Source organism: Prosopis cineraria, unplaced genomic scaffold, assembly GCF_029017545.1.
Source record: "Prosopis cineraria cultivar Desert tree isolate PC_DT_omini unplaced genomic scaffold, ASM2901754v1 PC12, whole genome shotgun sequence".
NCBI classification, from domain to species: Eukaryota; Viridiplantae; Streptophyta; class Magnoliopsida; order Fabales; family Fabaceae; genus Prosopis; species Prosopis cineraria.
This window is the reverse complement of record NW_026555343.1, coordinates 32,880,129-32,900,109: the sequence shown is the minus strand read 5'-3', so window position 1 is coordinate 32,900,109 and position 19,981 is coordinate 32,880,129. Positions and strand designations below refer to the sequence as shown.

The window sequence follows — 19,981 nt, the reverse complement described above, 5'->3', positions numbered from 1 at the left end:
TCATATTTAGAATGTTAATGTTTTAAAATAATTCATGCGAGTTTGATATTGGGGTGAGGAATTTATACTTTGAAAGTGATTATTTGCTCGCATGTTTGAAAATTGTTTTTGAAGGGACTATATGTAGAAAACTGGTTGCTAATGGCAGTTCCATTAGCTCTTAGTATGCTATGGTTGGACTAGCTAGTTTGACTTTCATGAGGATCACACTCACGTTTGTTACTTGTGGGCTTTATTTTCATGTTTAATTTCCTTTGCTTCAAGCTACGTTTGGTCAGTATTACTCTCGTGGACTGTGTGTCCATGTTTGTTTTATAGCTTAGGCTGCGTTTAGTTATTTACCTTCATGAACTATGTGTCCACATTTGTCTTCATGGCATAAGCTACGTTTAGTTATTTACCCTCGTGGACTATGTGTCAAGACTTCATCATTTTTTTAGTGCATGAAGTGTATGATGGTGCATTAAATAAGATTAAAGTTATAAATGAGTTTGTTGAGGTATTTGTAGATGAAGTGTGTAACATCTCGAAATTTTAAGACTCGAATTTATAAAAATAAAATAAAATAAAATATCTATAATTAAATTAAAATTTAGAATAATTTGATAGAGGTCCAGAGTTTTAAATTTTTCTAAGCAAAAGTTTAGTTTTATTTGATTTTTAACTATGGGAAAAATTACCAAAGTTGACCCGGGCTTTTATGCAATAATAAAAAATATTGGGCCATTTCTTGTAATTTTCCCCAAAATTTTTGACCAGCATTTTAAAGAGCAAACAGATGCAAAAAACATAGAAAATGAACAAGGGAAGGAAACGCACAAACGGGAGAGTGAGAGAGAGAGAGAGGAAGAAGAAGGAGAAAGAGAGGGAGTTAGGCTTGGATCTAGGAGTCTTTACGACCGTTGCGAGCTTGGCTACACGATAAGTAAACTCCCTACTTCAATCCTCCTCTCTTTCTCTTGATTTTCTTCAATTTTTGGAAGAGAAAATTTTTAGATTTTGATCCCAAAGGCTTTATTCTTGTAAGCTTTTGTTTCTTTGGATTCTAAGGAGCATGTTTTGAGTTTCTATATAGTGATCTAATGTTTTGAGTGAATAATTGGATGAAAAGAGGTGTTTTGGGCACAAAATAAACCTTGAGAAATTGGGTTTTTGCTCCTCAATGGTTTAAGCCTATTGATTTAGTTATAATTTTGCTATTTGAGCCCAATAAGATTTAAATTAAGGTTTGGTTTTCATTATAAGGGCTAATGGTGAAAGTTGGTGACACTAAGTGAAGGTTTTTAATTGATAAAAAATTATATAAATTGGAAATTAGCCTAATGATGGCTAATAAATGGTTTTGGTGGTTAAGTGATACTATGTGAATGGTTGGTTAAATATATGGACCATTGGGATGGATTATGGCTCATAGACCCAAGTTGTGTGCTATGAGTTATAGTCTTCATTGATGCTATTTGTCATGATAAGTGATGTGGATCACTTATATGTTGTAGAAAATTGTTGGTGGAACTTATTGAGAAGTAAGGAACAAGCCGAGCCCTATTTTGTACAAGGGGAACCCTTTTGGTACCAAAGGGTTGAGGTAACAGGGGAATTTATATTTTTTATTACTTTGTTTTAGCTATTTTTGAATAAATATTACTAATTATCATGCATTACATGTTTTAAAAGATTAAATGTGCTTTATAAGGGGTTATGGGGTACTACTTTGATTATAGTGCAAATATATTTTCTAATTGTTTAATAACAATGTTTTTATGGAAATGAGATTTATAATATTATACTACTTTAGAGTGTTGAATGGTCAATACTCAGGAAAGGTAGACAAGAGTAAAAGGCATGATCTCGGTGGGAGTTCACCAATGAGAAGGTGTGGATTTTTTATATTCTATGGCACACTGTCAGTACTCAGTGTTGTCTTACGTATTGTGGGCTCAGTGCACTAAAGTGGTTAGTGTATTAGTATTCGACACCTCTCAGTGGGGGAGGGAATCCAACATATGAAGTGTGAGGTTGAGTGCCTAGGCCAAGGTAGCCCTCACATGGAAAGTAAGTTGGGCTGGCTCTGGGAGGGAGTTAGCTTTAACTGCTTAGGATTCACGTCAAAAGGGCATAGGAGGTTCGGTGGATTAGATCATGCCTTAGATTATGTTTTGTGCCTGTGGAGGTACAAGTAGGTATAAGGTTTACCTGTGAGTTAAAGAGTGCCAGGGGGCATTCTGTTGGTCATAAAAGGCCATACCGGCCTAGGTCATGCATTCATACATTTTAAATGGCTAAATTATATACTATGTTGAATTTATTATTCATTTATTTGATTATGGCTTACTTTGTAATAATCAATGTAGATTTCATTGTTACTGAGACTGTGGTTGTCTCACCCCTTTCTTTTCAATATTTTAGGTCCAGGCGAAGGATCCAGTGGTGAACGGGGAAAGGAGCAAAGCTAGGGGTTTGCTTGTGATTTGTAAAGAACTGCAACCCCTTTCTTTTGAGCAAATATATTGTAATGTATTTAAGATTAGGGTGCCAGTAGGATATGATTATGTGTGTGTTGTGAATATGTGTGGATTGTGTGCTTGTGTATGAATTTTTGTCTGTTTACAGACTTGTGGCTAGGAAACTTGGTTATGGTGTGGGGTTTTGATGGATTTACTTAGTAGACCAAGTTTCTATTACAAGCAGATCTTTATTTTGATATATATGTGATTGTATAAGCAAATGCAAAGTGGTTGCATTGCAAATGGTGTGCTATGGGCAAACATGCAGCTTGGATAGAGAGAGTGGGTGTGTAGGCCCTACAAGGAGCTCTGATCCAAGTAAAAATGTTTAGCATATGTATTTATATAAATACATGGTATTTAGATTGATTTGTGACCACTCTTGTATGATTTGTGCATTTTGGGGGTTTAGGGTCCATTTTGGGAAATGGCACCTGGGTGGTCAAATTTTGATGTATGGGGGTTTTCCATCATTTGAATGTTCTTTCAGGTGTTTTTAGTCTTATTTGACGTGTCCAAAGTGTTCCCACAGGTTTGTGACCATTAGGATGAGATTTGGACAATTTTGAAAATGGTTTTTACCAAAAAGCTGCACTTTTGCATCCGGGTGTCCAAATTTTAATCCAACCGTTGGATTTCTCTAAACTTTGGGTCACAAGTAAAACCTTTTACAAGCTTTGTGTGGGCTTTGGAATCACATCGATCAGATATCGGACGGAGAAACGACGCACTTCGGAATTTGGTCTGGAGGTGCTGTCATGACAGCATTAAATTGCTGTCATGACAGCTACAGTATTAATGTTGTAACCTACATAAAATTCAATCCGTCCGTTGAATCTTTTCAAAATTTAGTATGCTAATAGTACTCTTTAAAAGTGACATGTGGAATTTGGAATCGCTCCGATCGGAGGTCAGATGATGAAATGGTGCACCCCGAAAGTTAGTCCGGAGGTGCTGTCATGACAGCTTTTTAGCTGTCATGACAGCAAAAATAGTCAATATTTTAACATGTCTAATTTTTAATCCGACCGTTGGATATTTTTGAAATTTGGTACACTTATAGTACCCTTTGAATGTGACGTGTGAGCTTTAAAATCACTTCAATCGGAGGTTGAATGACGGAATGGCGCCTCCTTGAAGTTGGCCCAGGAGGGCTGTCATGACAGCAATAAATTACTGTCATGACAGCATCTTTTTATTCCATTTTCATCTAGCTTGCTTCCGTGCGCTATAGGTAGAACCTATAATTATTTTTAAGGTTTTAAATGATTTATTTCTTAAGTTGGTTAGAGGATCAACTCCTTAACCACACTTAGTTTGTTTGAATTATGTGATTTTTAGATAACACTCGAGGCAAGTGTTACAAAGTGTTAGGATTGCCACTAGAGAGAGAAATAGTTTTCAATCAACTTAGTGACTGGTACCAAACCCATCTTTAAGTCTCCACATCGAATGCCTCCATTAAATTTGAGTATGCTTAAGAATTAGTTAGAGGAGTTGTTGGAGAAAGAATTGATTAAGCCAAGTGTATCACCCTGGGGTTTACTTGTCCTATTTGTCAAGAAGAAATATGGTAGTATAAGACTATGCATTGACTACCGACAATTGAATAAGGTAACAATTAAGAACAAATACTCATTACCCCAAATTAATGAATTATTAGATCAATTAGTTGGAGCAACAGTATTCTCTAAGATTGACTTGAGATCCGACTATTACCAGTTGAGAGTGAGAATGGATGATGTTTTGAAAGTTGCTTTCAAAATGAGATAAGTTTCTCATTATTCCCTTTGGACTAACAAATGTGCCATAGATATTTATGTATTACATGAATCAAATTTTCAGGCCCTACTTAGATAAGTTTGTGGTGATTTTTGTAGATGACATCCTGATCTATTCGGTTGATGATGAAGAACATGCTAAGCATTTGAGCAATTGTGTTGCAAATCTTGAAGGAGAAGAAGCTCCATGCGAAGTTGAGTAAATGTGAGTTCTGGTTGCGTAAGGGAAAGTTTCTAGGTCATGTAGTGTCGACAAATGGTATTGTAATGGATCCTTACAAGGTTGATGTAGTACTATAATAGGAAAGACCAACCTCTGTACAGAGATTTGAAGCTTCTTAGGCCTAGCAAGGTACTGTAGAAGATTTATTTAGGAAGTTTCCTAAATTTCCTTTGCTTTAACTAAATTGATCAAGAAAGATCAACCTATCATGTGGACTGACAAGTGTGAAGAGGCTTTTCAAGAGTTGAAAAAGAGATTAACTACCGCACCAGTATTAACTATTTTAGATCTGAGATAGTCATTTGTTATGTATGTGGATGCTTCATTTAAGGGTCTTGTATGTGTATTAATGCAAGATGATAGGGTTGTGGCTTATGCTTTAAGATGATTAAGACCATATGAGAAGAATTATACAACTAATGATCTTGAGCTTGTAGCAGTTGTGTTTGTGCTCAAAATATGGTGACACTATTTATATAGAGCACAATTTAAGATATATAGTGATCACAAGAGGCTCAAGTACTTAGTGGACTAGAAAGAGCTGAACATGAGACAGTGAAGATGGATAGAGTTCCTGAAGGACTATAACTTTGAGTTAAAGTACCATCCTAGGAAGGCCAACATAGTAGCCAATGCTTTAAGTCAAAAGATGTTACACATGGCATTCATAATGATACAAGGGTAAATGATGTTAGAGGACTTCTCTAATGAACATAAGAATGTCCTAGATTTTGTGTTATATAACCTAAACATCACTGTGATCACAAATGAATTTTAGAAGGAACTAAGAAAGTCATAGTTAGAAAATAATTACCTGTTAGAAATTCAATAAGACATTGAGGAGAACAAGACGACAGCTTTTGGCTTTAGTGATGATGGTTTCATAATTTACTATGACCGAATGTGTGTTTTAGGTGATAAGGTCATTAGAAAGACTATCCTATTAGGGGCTCACAAGAGTAAGCTCACCATCTACCTTGGTGCTATGAAGATGTACCAAGATATGAAAAAGAGGTGGTGGTAGCATGGGATGGAAAGAGATGTGATTAAGTTCATCTCTAAGTCCTTGACATGTCAAAAAGTCAATATAGGATACTAGAAGCTACCTGATTTGTTACAACTATTAGAGATCTTAATGTGGAAATGAGATAGTATATCAACGGATTTCATAAAGGGATTATCATGTACTCAGACAAATCATGATACAATATAGGTGATTGTTGATAGACTGACTAAGTCGGCTCATTTTTTAGATCATGTAGATTAGGCATGTGTACATCATGCATGAATTGCATATAGTTGGAATGGCATATTGAGGATTCTCCTTTTGTATTTAGGACTCTAACACATACTTGTGCAATTAAGATGGCTACAATTTGGGAAGAAGAATCTTCTTTAACACTAGTCAATATTGATGTATTCATTATATTAGTGTTTTGAGTGTTATTGTAAAAAATTGGTCCAATAGTCGAAAAACTTCTTTAACAAGCACATTACAGTATTTCCTATTTATGATAGAATCAAACATGGCCTTAGAAGAAGGATTTAGATGATTACAAAAAATGTAAATCACTACCTATTTATCTACCCTATGACTTGGGAATTTTCTCATTAACATCTTGTATCTTTCCCAACATAAAGATGCTCATCCGAATGTTGTCTAAAGCAAGAAATAATCTTTAGCTTCCATAGTTTTGTCATCAGAGAAGAATTAAGCTCTAAACTTGTTCTCAAGATCTTCCCATAAACTAATAAACCTTCTGGGAAGATTATTGAAGCATTCTTTAGCCTTTTCTTGTAGAAAAATAAGAAATAACTGTAATCACAAGACATCTTTAGACACCCTATTTTGTTTAAAAGAATCACATACTTTCACAAAAGACATCAAATGCTTGTTAGCATATTCATTGAATAGACTATGAAATACCTTATTCATCTAAAACTTTATGATCATAGCAGGCTTGATCTCAAAAGTATGTGCTTGAAATGCTAACATAAGAATACAAAATTGATTATGTAACATCCTAAAAATTATCCTCTTGATTAAGTAAGCAAATGAAAGGTAATTATATAAATTTAAGTATAATTGGGTTTAAGGATGGTTAGAGACAACTAGGTTTAAATTTAGCCATTAGATTGGGTTTGAAAGTGAATTGGGCCATCTAGCCTCAAATTAAAAAAACAAAATCAAAATTTAGCCTAGTGTACAACGCTGCTACATAATATCAAAAATCAGATTTAAGAGGGCATTTTGATGTGTGAAAACATAAAGGAAAAGAGGAGAATGAAGGGGCTCGTGATTTCATCTACTAAGGGATGAATTTGTTAGTGTTTTAAGTATATTTATAGCTTCTAATCATTAAGATAAGCCTCTCCTACCATTCCTCTTCCTCTCTACACCATTTTTAAGTTAGAGTTTTCAATTGGAAGATGATTTTTAGATCTTAAGAGCTTTACATCCAAACTAATTGACTTAAATAATATGAGTTTTTGAGTTATCTAAGCCTAGAGATAGTTGTTTTATGTGTCTATAAGAGTATACTCTCAATTATGGATGAATTTTATCTCATATATAACACAACCTTCACTAACCACCATTAAAATCTCAAAACCCAAATTTATGATTTAAAGTTAATTCAAGTATTATCATTCATTTCTCTTACTTTCTTCATAAAACTTTAACCATGCCATACTATTTTCTTGGAATAGGAGTTTTCTCCCAATCTTTGCATCACTTATCTTAGGTGCATTACTTCTACCTCTTCAATTTTAAGCCTTTAACCATTCACCAAAAATCAAACAAACTCTAAATATACAAGTGATTGTGTGCAAGCCCATAATTAAATTCCTTTACAAAGCTACAAGAGAATTCCTAAACCAATAATTCCCATCAATATTTAAAAGTCAAATTTTTATTTCCTCATACAAGCCCTTCAATAACATCTCATAAGTACCAACAATATATCCAAACTTGTCTCTTTCAATTTCAGTCTAGATTTTTTCTTCTTCTTGCTCTTCTTTAGTCATGGCAGCAATATAGAGCACACACAGATTCCTAGTTTCTGTAATACCCCCCAGCTACTCACACGCCCATATTTATAAGGAAAAAGGAAGAGATTGAAGCTTCTAACCTCAAATAAATCAACACACACGGACAAAGGAAGGAGGACGATGATGAACAGTAAAGAAAAACTGTCACCATGAATGAAGAACAATAAGCTCAGCAATAAACAAAAAATGAACCCAAAAGAAAGAGATCTTTGCTCACCCAGATCTTTTATACCCACGTGAACCAGAAGCTAAGAGAAAGAAAGACTTTTCATTCTTAAATCAGCAGCAAAGGTGAATGAACAGCAATAACTCAGGAAAAAAAATCACAACTGAGGCGAGCAGATGACCAGAGCGTCGACGGCAGCTACACGAACAATGTTGCTGGCTTCGGTAGAGGAGGAAGAAGGTAGCTTCGGTTGAGAGGCAAAGCAGAACGTCGGTGCTCTCAAAACTCTTTCTCTGGTCCAGATCCATTGAGAAAGAAGAAAGAAAGAGTTAAAAAAATCTGATGAAACTAATGGCAATTTGGTAATTTTGCATGACCAGAAAAATAAAAAATTTCAACTCTTTTTTGTACTCTTTCAGATTCAAACTAAGGACCTGATATATGAAGTCTTCCTTAACTGCCACTAGACCAAGTCTCTAACTTGCTATATTTATCCCAAAAACTAATATAAATACACTTTAAGTAAGTTACCCTATATATATATATATATATATATTTATTTAGTTTAAATTTTGTTGGGGTTATTACACTAGTGAACTAGTGTTAAGGATTTTTAAGAATTTAAGCAACTAATGTTGAGTGTTGTGTTGCAAGTTATGGCTCCTATAGATACATAAGAAGTTGAGAACTATGAACTACCACTGTCTCTTAAATAGTATTTAAATTAGAAGTAGTCTTGTATTGAAAATCTAATATGATCTAGCATGCATATTCTGGTTTTAGTTCCAACTCAACTGCAATGAGAGGGAGATTTTCTCCTTTATTATTGGGTCCTAAAAGCACTGTTGCAGGAAGTTGGAGCACCTGCAACTTTGTCTATGTTGGATGAAATATATTTGGCTTGCCAATTTTCTTAATGATAGTATGTTGGCTGTCTTTTCCTTTATTTTTTTTCCTTTCTTCATTTTAAAATATAATGTTGGAGCTATCCATTTATAAAATCAAAATTTTTAGGTGTTTGATGGGCTAGTAACTTTTCAAGATTCATGGTGTTTAGAGCTTGCTTTTTGTGCAATTGTAACCTCTATTGATCATTCCTTATTTAGATCAATGTTCTGAGTTCATGGTCAATCTTTATTAAAGACTTCGCAATCAAATGTAGAGAATAGAGTAATTTATATAGTGAGGGTTTTTGGATTAAATAGAAAGATGTAGCTCTATACCATTTGGTGTAGCTTTTAAATGGGTAGGTTATAGCTGATATGTGTGAAAAAATTTAGAAATTGAGAATTGGCTGCTCAATTGCCCAAAATGCTATGTCCATTATTTTGCTGTGAAATCCATTTAGGGTCTATTTAGTTCAAAGGGAGGGAAGAGGAGGGGAGGGGAAGGAGGGGGAGGTGAAGGGGAGGGGAGCTCCCCCCCCCCCAATTTAGAGGGGAGGTTTTGGAGGAGAGGGGGCTCCCCTCCCCTCCCCTCCCCCGCAACCAAACACACCCTTAAAAGCTAAGTATAAACTATTAAAATAATAACATGGTTTGCCTCTTGATAGATTTGTTTGTTTTGATTCTCAAGTGACTTTAATCAGATTAATCTTCCATTTTTAGGGGCTGATAGGATGATCTATTAGGCATTAAATTATTTTATTTTATGTTTTTAATTATCATGTCTTGTTTGCCAACTTAAAATGCAAGAGGTACTTCCCCAATAGATTGAAGCCATCAAAACTCACCCTGGACTACCATGTACAGGAAGCAAACAAAAGAAGGTATTGCTACTATCCAAGTTACCATTAGTTTTAGTCAACCTTACTGATACTATCCATTGGTTTAGTTTCAACATAAGGTGATTCCTTGCTTGTGTTGAATGAGAAGTTAGAATTAGCAGATATCAATGCCTGTTACTAACCATTTAAGAATTGATGAAGTAGGAATATGTGATGATTATGTTGTTAAAAATACTGTATAATTAAGAACATTTTAAAGTGAATTGTTAATAATTTCATTTACTAGAATCTACTGTTTTAGGAATAAATAAGAAGAAGAATATATTAATCAAGCTCAAAGTGCTAAGCAAGAGGGTGATTTTGTATATTTATTTATTCCCTTTTAACAAGATAGATCACTTTAGAGTTATATTATAAGAGTAGCTTTCATTTCAATTGCCAATAGGTAAGTATAAATATATAAATATATCATTGTTTGAATCAAATCTTGTAAAGTTATCAAGCTAAGGAACATGTATTTTTAATATAACTTGAATTATTGGTCTCATTGCACTTTAGCACACACTGGATAGCTGAAAGTATCATTGCTAGTATATATCTTGCTCCTTTTGATATTTCTTTTCTTTCACTGTTGATATTTTTCATTTATTTTCTTGCTTCAACTGCAGATTCAACTTTGAAGTTTTAGCTCTAGAACCAAAGTAAGTTTCACTCGAATTGTTTTTTTTTTTAAAGAATTTGGTTCTTCTTTTGTTTGTTCATTTTTGCCTTGTATAATTTATTGCATATATATATATATATATATAAGGCAGCAAGCAAAGACATATTATGGCATTGTTTTAATATTCTTTGAATTTTGTAAATGGTGTATATTCAAGATTGAGGAGTTGGGCTATGGTGATCAAGAATATGAAGTTCTCTTAGGAAGAAACAAGAAGACCGATAAAAAAAGTACCAAACATTGATCAAAGTTGAGATCAAATGAAAAACTAATCATGGCAAGAATAATTTCATGGGATTATTGCTTCAAGCACTTTTTTCGATGTAGGGATGAAGAACTTGAAGAATTGTATTCTTATATATTTGTTTTAAAACTCAATTTTGTGTTTGGTGTAATTGGAGAGTAAATTCAAATTATTTATTAATGACTATAATTTTTCATGATTAATAATAGTTGGTTGCTATATTATCATGAACCAATTTGTAATTTGATTTTTGCATTTTTAATATTATCATGAACCAATTTATATTGACCTTTATTTCAAACAAGCGTCAAATAAGGTCACTTTATTTGACCCCAATTTTAAACAAGCATCAAATAAAGCCATTTTATTTGACAATACTTGATGGTTATTTCAAAATAGCCTTCAAGTATTGTCTTCCAAAACTGACAAAATGTAAACTTGGAATGTAATATTTGATGGTTATATTCAAATAACCATCAAGTAAGGTAATCCTTATTTGCTAGTTATTAACTGTCAAGTATAGAATCTGTCAATATATGATGCCACCTTACTTGACAGTTAAAAACCATCAAAAAGGTCAAAAATAAATATCAAGTAAAGGGTTTTTTGTAGTAGTGCTAATTTAAGCAATCAAAATATATACAATTAAGATAAAATATATCAAAATTCAAGAAAAATGTGATGATATAACATGAAATTCTAGATGTTAATAGCATTTAAGAGTATCTTAGAATGATAAGAGAGTGAACACAATGCTTGGAAGCTAAAAAGGATAAAGGATAGAAGAGTTTCAACAAGCTCTATTATGGAAACAAAAAAACAGAAGTAAAAACTTTAAAGATATATTGATAAAAATAAGGACATAAAGGTATAAGTATAAGGGTTTAAAGAAAGATAGTGAAGAGATTCATACGAGTAGAAGAGAGTTATACCGAAATGATTAATCATAGAAGACATTGACTCTTGAAGATTTCTACTGAAATGACCAAAGATATTTGGGTAGAAATCTAACATATCGGTAGAAATATCATGCTAAGAGTAGAGTGGGACATTTGGGTATAACTTGAATTGGGTAGGCATGAGATATTTGGGTACATAGAAGTCAAATATACTGGTAGGAAAGTTATGAATAAAAGAGGCTGAGTTCAAGCGAAGACATTTAGGTAAAAAGTTACTCCGTTGGGTAGGAGTTGGTCATACCAGTAGGAATGAGTTCTACCTATATGTCCAAGAACAATTTCAGCAAGAGATTTTAATTCTATTTAATTCAAGTTGCAATCAATTCAAGGGCTAAAAATAATTTAAATAATTACTTATATATAAAGAGAAGTAAATTAAGGACAAAGAAAATTAGATATTTGAATTTTGAAATCAATCATCTTTGCTTTGCCATTAATATGAATGAGTTGTTGCGGTGGTGATTTGAATTTTGAAATCAACTCAACGCACATGTGAGCAAATCTATCCTTCTTACAACGCAATGTATGCATCAACCTTCATGACCCTACCAATTTGAGAACCTAACACATAGACTAGTATTCCTTTATCATAGTAATCCAAGGTAAGATTCGCTATCCGAACCCATGCATGTAGCAGTTTTGGTAATCTTCTCTGCTCATCCGGCTCGAAATCTTCCTTCCATGGTTGAATAGCTAAATAATGAACATAGATAAGCCAAGAACCGCCCGTTAAAGCACAAGATCATAATAATCACTTGTATAAATCAAGTAATTAAGTAGTTGTTATGTTTATTTTTTCAATTACACCCTTACTTAAATCAAGTAATTAATGATGATTTTTTGAATAAGCCAAATGTTATATTTATTACACTCAAATGCATGATTGAAAAGATGTGATAATTTTTAAAAAATAAATTTTTTTGATGAAAAGAAAATCAAGATTTTAACTAACTTTTAAAAAAAAACATAAATTAGAAACTATTGGGATCAAACTTTGGAATGATGTTCAAGAGGCCCAAATCTCTACTATCTATGCTACACACCACTTTGTAATGGCCTTGAATTCTTTATTTTTGTAAGTAGGAAGTTTCGTCAAAATTATTCGTTCACCTAAAAAATAAGTGTATAGTACACCACACAAATGCTTTTCATGTGTGTGTATCTTCCCCAACACTACAACATTTTTAGTCTCTAGTGACAGACAAAAACTATTGCCTATAGCTATAGGTAACTATCAGGCAACAATTTTAAGGCATGGAATATGCTCGCGTTACCTAAAGTTTAAAGAAACGGTATTTTGTTACAATCTATAACAACAGAAGACAAAACTGTTGCCATATAATAGCCACTTAATAAATCCACCACGAGACCAATTCAATGAACCGATGAAACTATGATGAGAGCTACGTCTAGAGAATCCACCACAAGACTTACGGCGAGACTCCCTTAAGAGACCAAATGAACCTACCACATGACCTGGGGTGAGAGAATCCAGTGAACCAGCTGACGATGAGCTTGGATGACTTCTAGGCCTTCTTCGATTTAGACTAGCAATGGGTTTGGGCAAAGGGAAATGGCTATTTGGGAATTTGGGGTTTCACACGATCAAAAGGGATTCAGAGGATCTAGGTTTGGTTTGGTTTTTTTTATTCATAAATAAATAAATCATGAAATTGAATAACATAAGAAATCAAAAAATTTCAAAGAAAAAAAAGTAACCATGGAATGTAATTGTTGTCCAAGTATAAATTAAATAGGGAAAACTTATATACTTAGGCTTATATAATTAAGGTACTTGTCTCCAATTAAATCAAGATATGTGAATCTTTATAGATTATTTTTTTATAATAAATTCTTGTTATTAATTAAATTAATACATTAAGATCTACATGTCATAATTTGATTTGATATAAGTATATTAAGTATATAAAGCTAAGTACATAAGTCTTACCCAATTAAATAAGCAACAAGTAAATGTTGTTGGCTTTCTTAAGAAAAGTTTGCAACACGAGTAAATCTGCAACATTTATTACGTGTTGCTTCCTGTCTATTGCTTAAAATTCCTGTCAAATAATATGGTAAAAGAAGTGTTACCTATTATGGAAATAGGCAACACTTTTTACCTATTGCAAAGTGAATTATTGCTATACTCTTGAAATGTTGTAGTGATTTTTGGCTTGTGCACTAGGAACATCCAAAGATTTTATATGAATATGCAACATTATTACAAACACATTATGATATAATGCTTTCAAGATAAACAAGCAAACAATCTAAAATTATGAGTTCTTTTAAATAGGGTCTCTCTAATGTTCATGAAATTCAATGATTACATTTATTAAGATATGTATGACATAAATGAGATACACCTTAGTGTTCAACTTCATGTGTTTTAAAGGCACTAACTTCGGAGTATATGAACACACTCTGATTAGGACTTGTACTTGCACTTCACTTCATATATATATATAATATATATATATATTAAATTTATTGAACTTCGGAGTACAAGCTGGTAACGCGCCTGCGATATTCTGCGAGAGCCCAAAGTGGATAAATATTTCTGTACATTGGATAATGTAGCATGCAATTCTTCAAGAATACCCCAATAATTTCCTGGAAATTAAACCAAGTCTCAAGCATTATTCAATTTCACTACTAATTCATTGTTAAATTGTAGGGTAAAATGTTAAAAAACCTAAAGAACTTGTCAAGAGCATCCAATCTTTAATTCAACAAAGGTGTAGGAGTACCTATCAATACTTTTTAATGAGGGCATTCTTTGCCAAATCATTAAAATGGATTAAATCCATAAACATGGACCCTTGATGTTGGGTTAATGAGCACAAATATTCAGAATTTTTTTCTCCAAGAACTTTAGTGGTATTCTTATTTATAGTGTTTTTACACTTTACATTTACTTCCTTTTTTTTTAAATAATCAATGTTAATGGATGTCAAGAAAATGTAATAGGATGGGAAATGATGTCCTTACTAAAAAAAGTTCATGAATATCTATTTCATTATTGTTGATTTGATAATACTGGATGCCCCTAGCAAGAAAGTTCTTATATATTTTTTCCTTTTAACCTAAATTAAATTAGGTGTAATAAAGTAATATTTCAAATGACTATGTCAAAAAGGTACGCACTTGTTGCGGGCCATCTCCATTCTCCAATTGAGCATTGATTAGGACTCTTGCTCCACGATGAAGAGGCGCTAGATCTCTCTTAGCCTTCAATTAACAAAATTTGATTTTAGCTTTTTTTTTTGGCTTAAATATCATCATAAATAAGCACAAATTGCAATTCACATTGAATATTTAAATCAAATTACCTGTCCGGCATGCATTAAACCCATCATAGCCCAGCTGTGTGTACCACATTTGACTTGTTGCCTTCAAGTGGAATATATTTCTGCGCATTTATAAAAGCCTCATAATTATAAAAGCATAATATGAAGAAATTAACCGTGGGCACAAATTATATAAATTAATGCTAAATTGAAACTCGTTTCTTTCTAGTAATTACATGAAATATAAAAAATGAGTCATTAATAAATTAATCATTAATCAATATATACATACATAAAAACTTGTTAAAGTTTAAAAACTATATCAATTTTAAAAAAAAAAAAATAAAAACCCCACCAAACAAGCTCTAAATCACACTATTGACCTGTGATTACTTTTAGCAGGGGATATGTCGTTATATAAATATGATTATATACATATTGATAATTAATTCATAATGATTTACCTGTGATTCATAAAGATAGCTCTCTCCCCAGCCACCATCATCACGTTGTGAAGTGAGAAGAAAATTCACAGCTTTGCGAATTGTAACACAATCATTGTATGTCTTACAAGAAGCAGCAAGGCCACTTAATGCAAACCAATTACCATAAGTAAAGCAAACCCCCCAGTTCCCATACCATCCACCATCCTCTGTTTGTGTTTCTTCAATGAATCTCACAGCTTTCTCTATGAAACTCTCAATCTCTGTCTTCCTATGTCCTAGATATAGCTTTGTGAACAACATTAAAGCTTGAATTGCCGACCCTGTGCATTCTATATATTCATGTTCCCTACGATGTCTTGGAAGAATTCGTCGGATTCAAGACCTAATGATCATAATTAATCTATACATTAAGTCTTAATCTTTTTTTATTTTAATTTGTTCCACTCAACTGATAGTAATATGATATCATTCTTACTTCCAACGAATCATAAGCTTTGACTGGCTCCCATACCGCTAAACCGCCCTTTTTACTCTGCAAATATGTGAATTCGAGAGTTATAAATCTCTACTTTGAATGTAAAATCTAATTAACATGTTAAATAAGGATACAGTGTATTGATAAAGAAACTAAACAAGATATCAGATAAAATTGCACGCTTAAGCTAGCCATAGTCCACCTATTGTCTTCTTCTCTATACCCTTTGAGAGTTATGCAACTTTTCATGGGGAATGATATACTAGGTTAGGGTCAGAGACGGGACCTAACCTATTTAATAATCCTCATTGGATCCGCTAACTGTAGGCTTTAGTAAAGTTAATGCCCAACACTTCAAATGTCAAGTTGGCTCAATAAATTGTGTGTTGGACTCATTAAATATATATATATATATATATATAATATCACTAACATATTGGGCTTTAATATTTCAGGGACTACTAGTTAACCTGTTTTAACAAACCAACAAAATAATTAATGTGAACCCAAGGCATAAATTTCAAACACTAAATCATGAGAAATTTCTTTGAGAAAATCTTTGTTTTACTATAATTAGTGAACATAATTATAATATGAAATTACTCACTTGAAGTGACAACAGGATGTTGACGGAATCATAAAGTCTTTCAGGTTCCATCTTTTTCACCACCCAATCTCTGGTGGTAGCATTGATAAAAGAAGACAACACTGAAATAGTCCAAAATATATTAAAGGAAACATATTAAGGTAAAAGAAGAACAATGAAATTAATTATCTTGTTTAATTAAGTAAAATAGGTTATTCACTTTCAAGCTTTCTGCAGTGCAATCTGAAACTTGCCATCCATGGTCTTGATTAGAGAAAGTCCATGACCCTTTGGAAATGTGACGATACATGCTTTTGAAATCACCAGAAGGGTTGTCCTTAACCTGATAAGATCATCATCATTAGTTCCATGTATAGTTAGTACTAAAAGACTTAGTCATTCGAAATTGCAAATATTCATATGCTTGTTAATTAATTGGTAATAACAAGTTGACCTGAGATTTCTTGATGAAGTCATGTCCTTTTGCAAGTGTAGGAGCAATTTCGTCAACTAGGTTTGTGGCAAGTAAAGCTTGGATAGCAAAGCCAGCGTCCCATTCTTGGCTTCCAAAACTCTAATTAATGGAAATTAATGGCATATTAATTATTGAACCCAAAATATTTTTGCTTTATTAATAATTAAATTAGAGAAATTGCTACATTGAGAAAAATGAAGAGAATTATTAGAACTCGAAACTCTAGAAATATTGTTCATGGGAGAAGATAAAACAACACATTAATAAAAAAATAATATACAATTAAATTGTTCTCAATTAATAATAGTTGATGATTGTATACAATTAAGATCATGTTTAAATTTTTTTAATTATTATGCTCTTTACTAGTTTACCTGCATGGTAATTCCATCTTCTAACACCCAGATAATCAGGAACCCTTGCAAGATGCCTTCTAAAAAGCATCTTCATTTAGATCTTCAACCCAACAAGAGCATACACAAACACTAGGGCCAACTGTAAAAGATTAAAAGGGAGATTGATTATGTTAGAACTCTCATCTCAAACATTAATCCATGTAATGAAATTCTGTTAATGGTCATTTACTGTGTTGGGTCAAAAACGTAACGGCAGTACAGTTTGTAACCTGTGAATACATTTTGACCCATTTACCTTCCAAATCCATATTGTTCTATATTGACTTCCATTGTTAGAATATGACTCTTTTCATATTTATAGTGAACTCATCGTTACTTGAAACTTTCTCTCTCACCAACTTATTGAAGGGCCATCGAGAAAGAAGTGGCTCAGTGAATATATATAAACTATCCATATCAAATCTTGTATCAAGGATGATGATAGTAAAGATCTTCCTGTATGATATTTCAACTACAATATATTATAATTGTTCGTTGGGATAAATCAACTAGCATATGTATGTGTGTGTGGCGATAAATCAAAGGAAAAAAAAAAATCACCTTTGCACAAAGGTGACGAGCTTTATTCCAATTAATTTCATGGTAAGGATCAACATGGAGTTCTTGTCTGAGTTGAAGGATAAGTGGTGTGATCGGACCCACGAATCTTTTCCCATACAAATAAGACATAGGCATGTAAACCAAGCGGCAATAACACCACATTTTAGCTGCATTAGAATATGGTGGAAGAGAATTAATGCAGGATTATTATATAGACATGGCAATAGATAGTGTCAGAAGAAAGTGATCGTGCAACATTTAACATGTGTAGCAAGAGTTTTTAATTTTTTTTTAACACTTTCTCCACCATTTTATTTTTTTTATTTAATTTCAATTTTATTCTTAATTTTATTCTAAGTTGTTTTACTTTTATCCCTCAATTTTATTTTGTCCAAATTTCTTTCTAACATAATTTATAATTTTTAAATTATATTCTTTTTAAACAATTGGTTTAAATGTTAGAGAGGGGAAACATTTGAGTGACTTTAGAAATTTAAGGGGAGGGGCAAATTAAATTAAACTTAGACAATGTAGAACCAGTATTAATTAGATTTTTTATTTAAAATAAATCCATTTAAGGCTTGTCACAAAAATACGTTAAGCTATCATAGATCTACTTCCAAATTGTCACCCACTTATATGGTTATGTATGATTAATCCTGTAATCATTCGATGTGCGACTTCACGATACATCTAATATTTTCCATACCGAGGTCTCAAGTCACAACTTCATTTTATTTCTTCTTTTGTCTCTCTATTTTTTCTCTTGAGTCCCAAATCGCTACGGTATTGATAATACCATATTAGAACTTTTCAATCAAGACTTATCACTTAATTATACCAAGATAACTTAAGTTACTTTAATTCAGACTTTTCACCGCTGCATGGAATTACCTGGATGCATTGGAAGAAACGATGGAAAGAGCCAAAACTCTGGTGGCATTGGATTTGTTCCAGACCACTCAAACAACCCAAGTATCTACAACAACATATCAACAATGAGACATAACCAATTAAATTAAATTGAGTTTGTTTGGCGCGCGCGCGCGCGCGCGCGCGTGTGTTATACAAGCTGCAATATTCACGTGTTGCCAGTAATATGGCTTTCTCTCTCAAAGTAAGTGCAATAACAGTCACGGGCCCAAAAGCTTTAGATCGGTTGAGAATGTAATGTACTGATGTGTTTAACATTAAAAATATAACATACAAATAAGGTATGAATAATCATCGCGCTTGTGCGTATAACTATTCTCTATAGGTTTTTATATTTTCAATTCATTAAGGTCGCGTTATAATTGGTGAATTAAGATCTCAAATTTAAAATTCATGTATTTAATTGAAATCATTTATTTGAAAACTATAAAAAAATTAAAACCAAAACTAATTAAAAAAAAAAAGAATGAAAATGAAAAAGGGAAGAGAACAAAAGAGTTAGAGTGGTTGACATTTCTAATAGCTAGTGCTTACGGTGGGCATTTGGAATTACAAATAAACATATAAATAAAAATTGATTTTGATTTTGATCCTTACATTTTAATTGATCCAAATGAAAAAATTTTCCTTTACTCTAAACTAAAAAAATTCATAAAACCATAATTAATTCATCTCATATTCATGGAGTATCATGATTATCTTCTTAGAAAAAAAGAGAGAGAAATAAATTTAAATGTTATATATACTGCTATTTTGTCATTGTAATTTTTTAATAAAAAAGAAAAGTTTTAAAAATTATACTCCCTCTATCCAAATTTATAAGATATTCTTTGAGTTAACTTGGTGTCCGAAATATAACACATTTTAATAAAAATAAGATTTTGTTAATCATATATTACAATATTACACCTCATTACTTCACTTCTTGAATAAATTTCTTTTCCTCTCCCTTATTAATGAAGTGAATTTTTGAAAATTTAGAGAAAAAATAAGATATTATAAATTGTATTTAATGCACTTGATTGGTATGTATAATTTTGTTAAAAAATATCTTATAAATAGGAAAAGAGGGAGTACTGTATCTAAAATAATAGTAGACAGAATGAATGAATGTATGTATGTATGTTAAAAAAATTAAAATAAGAAAGTATAATATATCTTATTTAATGATATAGAATGAATAAAACTACTTACTGAAAGCCAGTTTTTCCCCAAGAGGGTATGCAGGTGGCACCACCATGATCAAGAATCCATTTTCATGCTCTGAGACAAGCATTGTCTTCACCTCCATTGGGTCCTTCTACGAGCATTCTCATGCATATATAACTCAACACAGTATCCAAACATAGTGCTATATCCCTCTATGTGTAGTCCCCACCCTCCATATCATTCTTTAACATGTATGCACTTGTAAAACATTAGTTCACTTAAGACTTCAAATT

The 19,981-nt window shown here is 32.4% G+C and overlaps 1 pseudogene; it reads right to left on the bottom strand.

Annotated features, from left to right (window-relative positions):
* The window catches only part of LOC129287812 (beta-amyrin synthase-like), a 35,911-nt pseudogene extending 17,339 nt beyond the window's left edge, over window positions 1-18,572 (bottom strand).
* Between the last annotated feature and the right edge of the window lie 1,409 nt (window positions 18,573-19,981).